This window comes from Sciurus carolinensis, chromosome 1 (genome assembly GCF_902686445.1).
Source record: "Sciurus carolinensis chromosome 1, mSciCar1.2, whole genome shotgun sequence".
NCBI classification, from domain to species: domain Eukaryota; kingdom Metazoa; phylum Chordata; class Mammalia; order Rodentia; family Sciuridae; genus Sciurus; species Sciurus carolinensis.
In genome coordinates, this window is record NC_062213.1 from 91,636,021 (window position 1) to 91,644,964 (window position 8,944).

Sequence of the window (8,944 nt, forward strand, 5' to 3'; positions counted from 1 at the left end):
CCTCTGAATGTAATTTGATTCTTTTCTCTCACGGCCTTTAAAATTCTGTCTTTATTTTGTATGTTAGGTATTTTCATAATAATGTGCCTTGGTGTGGGTCTGTTGTAATTTTGTATGTTTGGAGTTCTATAAGCCTCTTGTACTTGGTTTTCCATTTCATTCTTCAGATTTGGGAAATTTTCTTTTATTATTTCATTGAATAGATTGTTCATTCCTTTGGTTTGTTTCTCTAAGCCTTCCTTGATCCCAATAATTCTTAAATTTCGCCTTTTCATGATATCCCATAATTCTTGTAGATTCTGTTCATGATTTCTTACCATCTTTTCTGTTTGGCCAATTTTGCTTTCAAGATTAAATAATTTGTCTTCAATGTCTGAGGTTCTGTCTTCCAGGTGTTCTATCCTATTGGTTATGCTTTCTATGGAGTTTTTAACTTGGTTTATTGTTTCCTTCATTTCAAGTATTTCAGTTTGTTTTTTTTTCAGTATCTCTAACTCTTTATTGAAATGATCTCTTGCTTCCCGTATTTGGTCTTTTAACTGTTGATTGGTGCGATCATTTAATGCCTGCATTTGCTCTTTCATCTCCACCTTCAATGCCTGCATTTGCTCTTTCATCTCCTCATTAGCTTCCCTGATCGTTTTAATTATGTACATTCTGAACTCCCTTTCTGACATTTCTTCTGCTGTGCTGTCATTTGGTTTTATTGATGTAGTATCTAGGTTTGTTTGGGACATTTTCTTCCCTTGTTTTCTCATATTGGTCAGCTGTCAGTGGGACCCTGAGATATTGCAGTTTTCCGCTATTGGCTTATAGTGTCCCGGTAGATTTCCAGTGTATCACCTCCCAGCCTTCAGTAGCCTGATGTCTTGGAGGAATCTGATAAAGCAGCGCATCCAAAGAAAACTGCCCCTAGCCCCCTACTGGTTCCACGGTTTGGAACTGGCTCTGTGCGGAAATGCTCTCCCTGTGGGCCTGCACCGTGCAGCTGGCTGTGTGGGAGGAGCCCACTGCCAGAGTGTGGAAGGCTACTTTGGGAAGACTCTAGCTGCCCTGCCTGGCTCCGATAAGCCACCTCTATCTGGGCCTGCCACCCGGGCTGAGCTTTACCCAGTGGGCAGACTCACCTGTGGCTCTATTTCAGTCCGAGTCTCTCAATGCCTCCCCTTCTTAACTCCTGGATTCTGGAGCGACTGGGGGTGCAGTCTCCCTCTAGGCCGCCATCTTGGATCGCCCCGTGAAGAGAGCCTGCAGCCAGAGTGGGCAGAGCTGCCTGAAGAGGTCTCTGGCTGCCCTGCCCTGATACCAGAGGCTGCTTGCGGATCGAAGCTCTCCGTTGGTTCGGGGACTTGTGGCTGGTTCTATGTAGAAAACCTCTCACTGGGCGGTCTGGTCTGAGAAGCTAGCCTTGAAAGGCACCTCCCACCACAGGGGTCCAGGCTACTTGGGGAGGTCTCTGGCTGCCCTATCCTGGTCCCTGAAGCTGCTTGTATGCCGGAGTACGCTGCGCTGCACTGGCTCCGGGACTCGGAGCTTGTTCTGGTCAGAAAGGCTCTCACTAGCGGGCCAGTTCCTTTCCGAGAACCTGGAGAAGCTGGCTGTGTGGGCGGAGCCCACCGCCGGAGTGCGCAGGGCTGCCTGTGGATGATTCTAGCTGCCCTGCCTGGCTCCAATAAGCCACCTCTATCTGGGCCTGCCACCCGGGCTGAACTTTACCCAGTGGGCAGACTCACCTGTGGCTCTCTTTCAGTCCGAGTCTCTCAATGCCTCCCCTTCTTAACTCCTGGGTTCTGGAGCGACTGGGGGTGCAGTCTCCCTCTAGGCCGCCATCTTGGATCGCCCCTGTCACACTTGAATTTTATTTGCTCTTTTTTGACTCTAGTGACACCAAACCATATGATAAACTCCCTTTTATTCTTGGTTGATAAAGTGCTTTTCTCCATCAATTAATACTTAATTATATTGAGGGTTTTATTAACCATGTGATTAAGAAATCATGTGGCTTATTTTTTTCCTTTTAAATTAATTTTATATTCCATTTAGAATATTATGTAATAATCATACATATTTATGAGGTGTGGTGTGTATTTCGATAAATGTATGCAATGTATACTGACCAAAATCAAGATAATTAGCATTTACCTCTCCTTTCCATTTTTTCAAATTCATTTTTATTGTAAACAAATGGGATACATCTTGTTTTTCTGTTTGTCCATGAAGTGTGATGGACTGATAGATCTGACTCCATGAGAATGTTATAGGCCAGACTCTAAGGGAAATGACTAAACAGACTCCATTTTGCTCTGAGACTCCATGTTATGTAGGAAATAAGCTTCTCCCATTGGAACACCCCACCTCTGTGCCCATCATCAGTTACTTGGTGTGACATGTTTAATAATATACAATGGCAACTCCTATGTAGTAAAGAATTGCTCTCTTTTGATTCCTAATGCTCCTAAACAATGTACCATGTGAACAGTGATTGTGTGGATGTTAGCAACCATTCTTCAGTTTGTACCTAGGTAAGGGTCATTCTGACCCACTACCCCCTCTGTCGATGATCTCATGATGTTAATGTGTAATTTCGAATCATAGAACAGACACTTACGATTAATGTGATTTTTGGTATAAGAACACCTACAACCCTGTAGTCGGGGCTGTTCTCCAAATAGCCATTTTTTGGGGGCATTGTGTGAGACAGTCAGCTGGCCAGCTTAATAAAGACTCTCAAATTTGGACTTATCAGTGCTGATGGGTCTGTTCTTAAGTTGCGCCCCATAACAGAAGTAGAGGCATATCGTGTGTGTAATCATACATTTACCTAGGGTAATAGATTCTGATTCATTCTGTTATTCTTTTTCTTCCCCCCGACCCCTACCAACCCTTTTTCCCCCTATACAGTCCCTCCTTCCTCCATTCTTGCCCCCCCTCCGAACCCCTATTATGTGTCATCATCCACTGATCAGCGGGATCATTCCTCCTTTGGTTTATTGAGATTGGCTTATCTCACTTAGCATGATGTTCTCCAATTTCATCCATTTGCCTGCAAATGCCATAATTTTATTATTCTTGAAGACTGAGTAATATTCCATTGTGTGTATGTGTGTGTGTGTATGTATATGTATATATATATATATATATATATATATATATATATATGTATGTATATATAATCACAGTTTCTTAATCTAGGTTGGTTCCACAATCTGGCTATTGTGAATTGAGCAGCTATAAACATTGTTGTGGCTGCATCTCTGTAGTATGCTGATTTTAAGTCCTTTGGGTATAGGCCGAGGAGTGGGATAGCTGGGTCAAATGGTGGTTCCATTCCAAGTTTTCTAAGGAATCTCCACACTGTTTTCCAGAGTGGTTGCACTAATTTGCAACCCCACCAGCAATGTATGAGTGTTCCTTTTTCACCACATCCTCGCCAACACCTATTGTTGCTAGTATTCTTGATAATTGCCATTCTAATTGGGGTGAGATGGAATCTTAGGGTAGTTTTGATTTGCATTTCCCTTATTACTAGAGATGTCAAACATTTTTTCAAATATCTGTTGACTGCTTGTAGATCTTCTTCTGTGAAGTGTCTGTTCATCTCCTTAGCCCATTTGTTGATTGGATTATTTGTATTCTTGGTGTAGAGTTTTTTGAGTTCTTTATAGATTCTGGATATTAGTGCTCTATCTGAAGTATGAGTGGCCAAGATTTTCTCCCACTCTGTAGGTTCTCTCTTCACATTGCTGATAGTTTCCTTTGTTGAGAGAAATGTTTTTAGTTTAAATCTATCCCAGTTATTGATTCTTGCTTTTATTTCTTGTGCTATCTGAGTCCTGTTAAGGAAGTCTGATCCTAAGCCGACATGTTGAAGATTTGGACCTCCTTTTTCTTCTATAGATGAAGAGTCTCCGGTCTGATTCCGAGGTTCTTGATCCATTTTGAGTTGATTTTTGTGCAAGGTGAGACATAGGGGTTTAATTTCATTCCATTGCATATGGGTTTCCAGTTTCCCAGCACCATTTGTTGAAGAGGCTATCTTTTCTCCATTGCATATTTTTGGCACTTTTGTCTAGTATGAGACAATTCTACTTATTTGGGTTTGTGTCCATGTCCTCTATTCTGTACCATTGATCTACCTGTCTATTTTGGTGCATGGTATGTTTTTTCTCATCCTTTCACCTTTAGTCTGTGGGAATCTCTTTATATAAGATGAGTCTCTTGCTGGCAGCAAATTGTTGGATCTTTCTTTTTAATCCATTCTGGTAGTCTATGACTTTTGATTGATGAGTTCAGGCCATTAACATTTAGGGTTATTATTGAGATATGATTTGTATTCCCTGTCATTTGGTTCATTTTTTTGTTGTTGCTGTTTGTGTTTTTTTTTTTTTTTTTGACATGACTTGGTTTCTCCTTTATTTGACTGTTCCTTTAAGCTAGTTCCTCCCTTTGCTGATTTACATCGTTGTTTTTCATCTCTTCCTCATGGAATATTTTGCTGAGAATGTTCTGTAATGCCAACTTTCTTTTTGTAAATTCTTTTAGCTTTTGTTTATCATGGAAGAATTTTATTTCATCCTCAAATCTGAAAGTAAGTTTTGCTGGTTATAAGATTCTTGGTTAGCATCCATTTTCTTTCAGAGCTTGAAAAATGTTGTTCCAGGTAATTCTAACTTTTAGGGTCTGAGTTGAAAAATCTGCTGATATCCATCTTGGTTTCCCCGTGAATGTAATTTGATTCTTTTCTCTTGCAGCCTTTAAAATTCTGTCTTTATTTTGTATGTTAGGTATTTTCATAATAATGTGCCTTGGTGTGGATCTGTTGTAATTTTGTGTATTTGGAGTCTTATAAGCCTCTTGTACCTGGTTTTCCATTTCGTTCTTTAGATTTGGGAAATTTTCTGATATTATTTCATTGAATAGAATGTTCATTCCTTTGGTTTGTTTCTCTAAGCCTTCCTCAATCCCCATAATTCTTACATTTGGCCTTTTCATGATATCCCATAATTCTTGTAGATTCTGTCCATGATTTACCATCTTCTCTGTTTGGTCAATTTTGTTTTCAAGATTAAATATTTTGTCTTCAATGTCTGAGATTCTGTCTTCCAGATGTTCTATCCTATTGGTTATGCTTTCTATGGAGTTTTTTATTTGATTTATTGTTTCCTTCATTTCAAGGATTCCTGTTTTTTTTTTTTTTTCAATATCTCTAACTCTTTATTGAAATGATCTTTTGCTTCCTGTATTTGCTCTATTAACTGTTGATTGGTGCGATCATTTAATGCCTGCATTTGCTCTTTCATCTCATCATTTTCTTCCCTGATCATTTTAGTTATGTACATTCTGAACTCCCTTTCTGATATTTCTTCTGTCATACTGTCATTGGATTTTATTGCTATACTGTCTAGGTTTGTTTGGAACATTTTCTTCCCTTGTTTTCTCATATTGCTCAGGTATCTACCCCTCTAGTAGTGAAACTCTGAGATATTGCAGATTTCCTCTATTGACTAATATTGTCTCTGTAGATTTCCAATAACTCACCTCTTAGCCTTCAGTAGCCTGAAGTCTTGGAGGAACTTGATAATGCAGTGCTCTACTAGGAAGCTGCCCCTCTAGGGGTAGTGGCCTTCAGGTGGGGTATATTCCCTGTCAGTGGGCAGAGGCGCCTCCACTTGTTGACTGATGGTCAGTCAAAGGGAGACTAGACTGCAGACTGGGGCACATCTGATATGGGTCTGTGTCTCTGGTTCTACTCCCCTGGTGGGAATGCCTCTTCCAGTGGGGTAGACTCACCCGGTAGGGAAGTTTTGCTGGGCAGCTCTCCTCTGAGAATTTCCCTTCAGTCCAGAACTACCACCGGGACTGGGAAGCCCTCCTCTGAGATGTTCCCAGGGGTCCTGACCTACCACCTGGGCTGGGGATCCTATCCCTGTGAGGGACTCCCTCTCTGAGTGCCCCTCCTCTGCTATGTTCCTTGGGGACCAGAGCTACTGCCCAGGCCTCGGACCTGCACTCTGCATCTAATCCTCTTGCTGTGCAGCCCTCCTCTGCAATGCTCCCGGTTGACTGGGTTCTCGGCTCCAGCAGAGGAGTCTCACTTGGCTTCTCTACTCCATGATGTTCCCTGTGTTTCGGGATTACTGCCCCATCCAGGGAGCCCAACCAAGGGGAGAGTCTCACCCAGTGGCTCTGAGTTGGTCCCTAGTCTCTCAATACCTCCTCTTCTTGACTCCTGGGTCTTGTCAAAGGTCCTCTAGCTTCCTGTAGGTGTTCAAGTAGGGAGCTGCCCTTCCAATGATGATGGTCACGCCCTCAGTAATAATTCAAAATGCCTGCACCAGCCTGTAAAGAGGCCTCTGGCTAGCTCCGGGATGCAGGCAGGCTGGCTTGTCTGCTGGCTTGCTCTGCGATGGCAACAGACCTCGGTGTGGTAGTCGGGCAGGGTTGCTCAGTAATGGTGTCTGTCTTCGGCATGGTGGTTGGGTGGGTTGGCTGCTCGCTGCCTAGCTCTGCAAGGCAGGTAGGTTGGGTGCCCCCCTGCTACCTCCACGATGCAGGTGGCCTCTCCTTTCCATTTTATTGTGTTGTGAGTCTTCAAGCTTCCTTGTTTTAGTTCTTCATAAAACCTGTAGTGGCTCCTGTGAACCAAAGTCACTCTACTTTGCTGTAGAACACTAGAACTTTATTCTCATAGCTAAGTTTTGGTGCCCATTGTTCTCCTTCCTGCCTTTCTCCCTCCTAAAGGTGATAGACTAGTTTGCTTGAAATCTCTTCAAATAAGATTTAAAAAAAAAAAAAAAAAAAAAAAGACCCAGCATTCAGAGTGCAGCATGAATATTATGGGATACTTTTATCCAAATCTACCAAAAAATCAGGAGATAAAGTTGTAGATTGGAAATATTTGAAAAATTCAGAGGACAGGAAAGGAGCATTTATTTGTAAAGGTACAAACAAGGAGGTTATAGTTGTTAGCAAACTGACAATTAAAAAAATAAAAAAACAATGACAGACTGGGATTGTAGCTCAGTGGTAGAGCACTTTCCTACCATGCGTAAGGCAGTGGGTTCAATTCTCAGCACCACATATAAATAAATAAAATAAAGGTCCATTGATAACAACAACAACAACAACAAATGAAATAAAATCCAAGTGCTTTGCATCAGGACAAAAGAAAATATGCCCTCATCTCAAAACCTGCAAGACTTCCTTGCCATGATAGCTGCATCAGAGATGGAGAAATATAAATTTGTTTCAAATACTCCAAGAAGGAATCATTTCAGGGAAGCACTCCACAGTAACCTAGTGCCTCTGAACATGTTGGGATTTATTTTCCCATGCTCAACTAGTAAAAGACTACGAGACCACTGCGCTCATTGTTCAATGGCTGCCAGGTATAGCTCATGTCTGTGGCAGACCTTGGCATTACCCATGTGAGGCTGGTTTGGAAGACATACAGAAATGCAAGGCTTATGGAGTCATGTAGACTTCCACCAATATTTCAAGTCCTGAGAGTAGGCCATAGGGTCAGGGTCCCCTAGGAAGCTCCTAGCTGGGCAATGTGTTATGGAGATACAAAACCATGGAAATTAAACTTCACTGGGAACCCAAAGAAGGTCATGATACCCACAATGTGAAACGCCTGCCAAGGAAAAGTATAGTCAGCATGGAGAGCCAGTGCAGGAAACTCTGTGTGCTGTAATAAGCAAGGCTATGGGGGCAGGGCCATCCCAGACCTTGGTAGCCCACGTTCTGCTCTAGTGTGCTGTAGATGTCAGACAGAGAGCTTTAGAATTGAATGGTTGCCCTGCTTGGTTTCAGTCTTGCTCTGGGATGATCCCTCCTTACTATTTTCTTATCCTCCCCTTTTAAAATAGAAATGTTTGATCTGTGCCTGCCTCACATTATATCCTGGAAGTGTGTAACTTTTTTAAAAAACAGGGCTCACATTAAATTTGCCTTGAATCTCAGAGCAGAGTTTGAACTTGAACTGTTGAGCAATGTGGGACTGTTGGCTTTGGAACACTTAGTGATGAAATGAATGCATTTTGCTTTGTGAGATGTATAAACCTTGGGGATTAGAGGCAAAAAGCTATGACTTGAATATGAATGTTGTTCCCCAAAAGACCACATGGTAAAGGGAATTTCCCCAGATTGGCTCAATTTGCTCAATTAGAAGGTGCTCTGGGTCTTTCAGAGGTAGGATTTTATAGGAGGTTCTTTATTAATTGGGGGTGTGCCCCAAGGTTGATCAAGGGACCCAGACCCATCCTCTGTCTCTGTTCTTTCTCTTTCCCATGATGTAAAATGTCTGCTCTGACATGAACATGTCCTGTGGCATCCTCACAGTCTTACAGAAGTCAAAAGCAAAGGAGCTGCCCAATTTTGAGCTGGAGCCCCGAGAACTAGGAGCTAAATAACCTCTTTACCCATTAGGCATTTCACTTTAATGGTAGAAAACTGAATAACACAGTAATTAAATTAAAGATGATTACTTTCATATTGTTCTGATTTTCTATAAAGTATATGTGTCTAGTCCACAAACCAGCCAGACATCCCCCCACACCTGCATCCTCAAGACCGATTCTGCTCAGCTCAATCAGGAACCCAACACAACTGCATGATGACTGCCAAGTTTCTTGTAAGGACTCTGTGGGATGTATCACTACAACATACAGCTCTTCTCCATCCACACTACCCACACTGTGATTTATTATATCCAATGACTAATGATTATTATTACTTCATTCCTTGCACTATTAGTGAGGTATAGGGTAGGGTGGAGGGGCCATTGCAGAAGCTGGTTTCTCACTATCAGGAGTGCACTGTTCTGATCAACTCTAGGCAAAACAGGGGACACATTTAATAGGTTCAAGAAGCTACACAATGTGAAATATTTGAGTAATAGATTTTATACTGAATTAATTTCATCCCTTAAATATTTCATCCT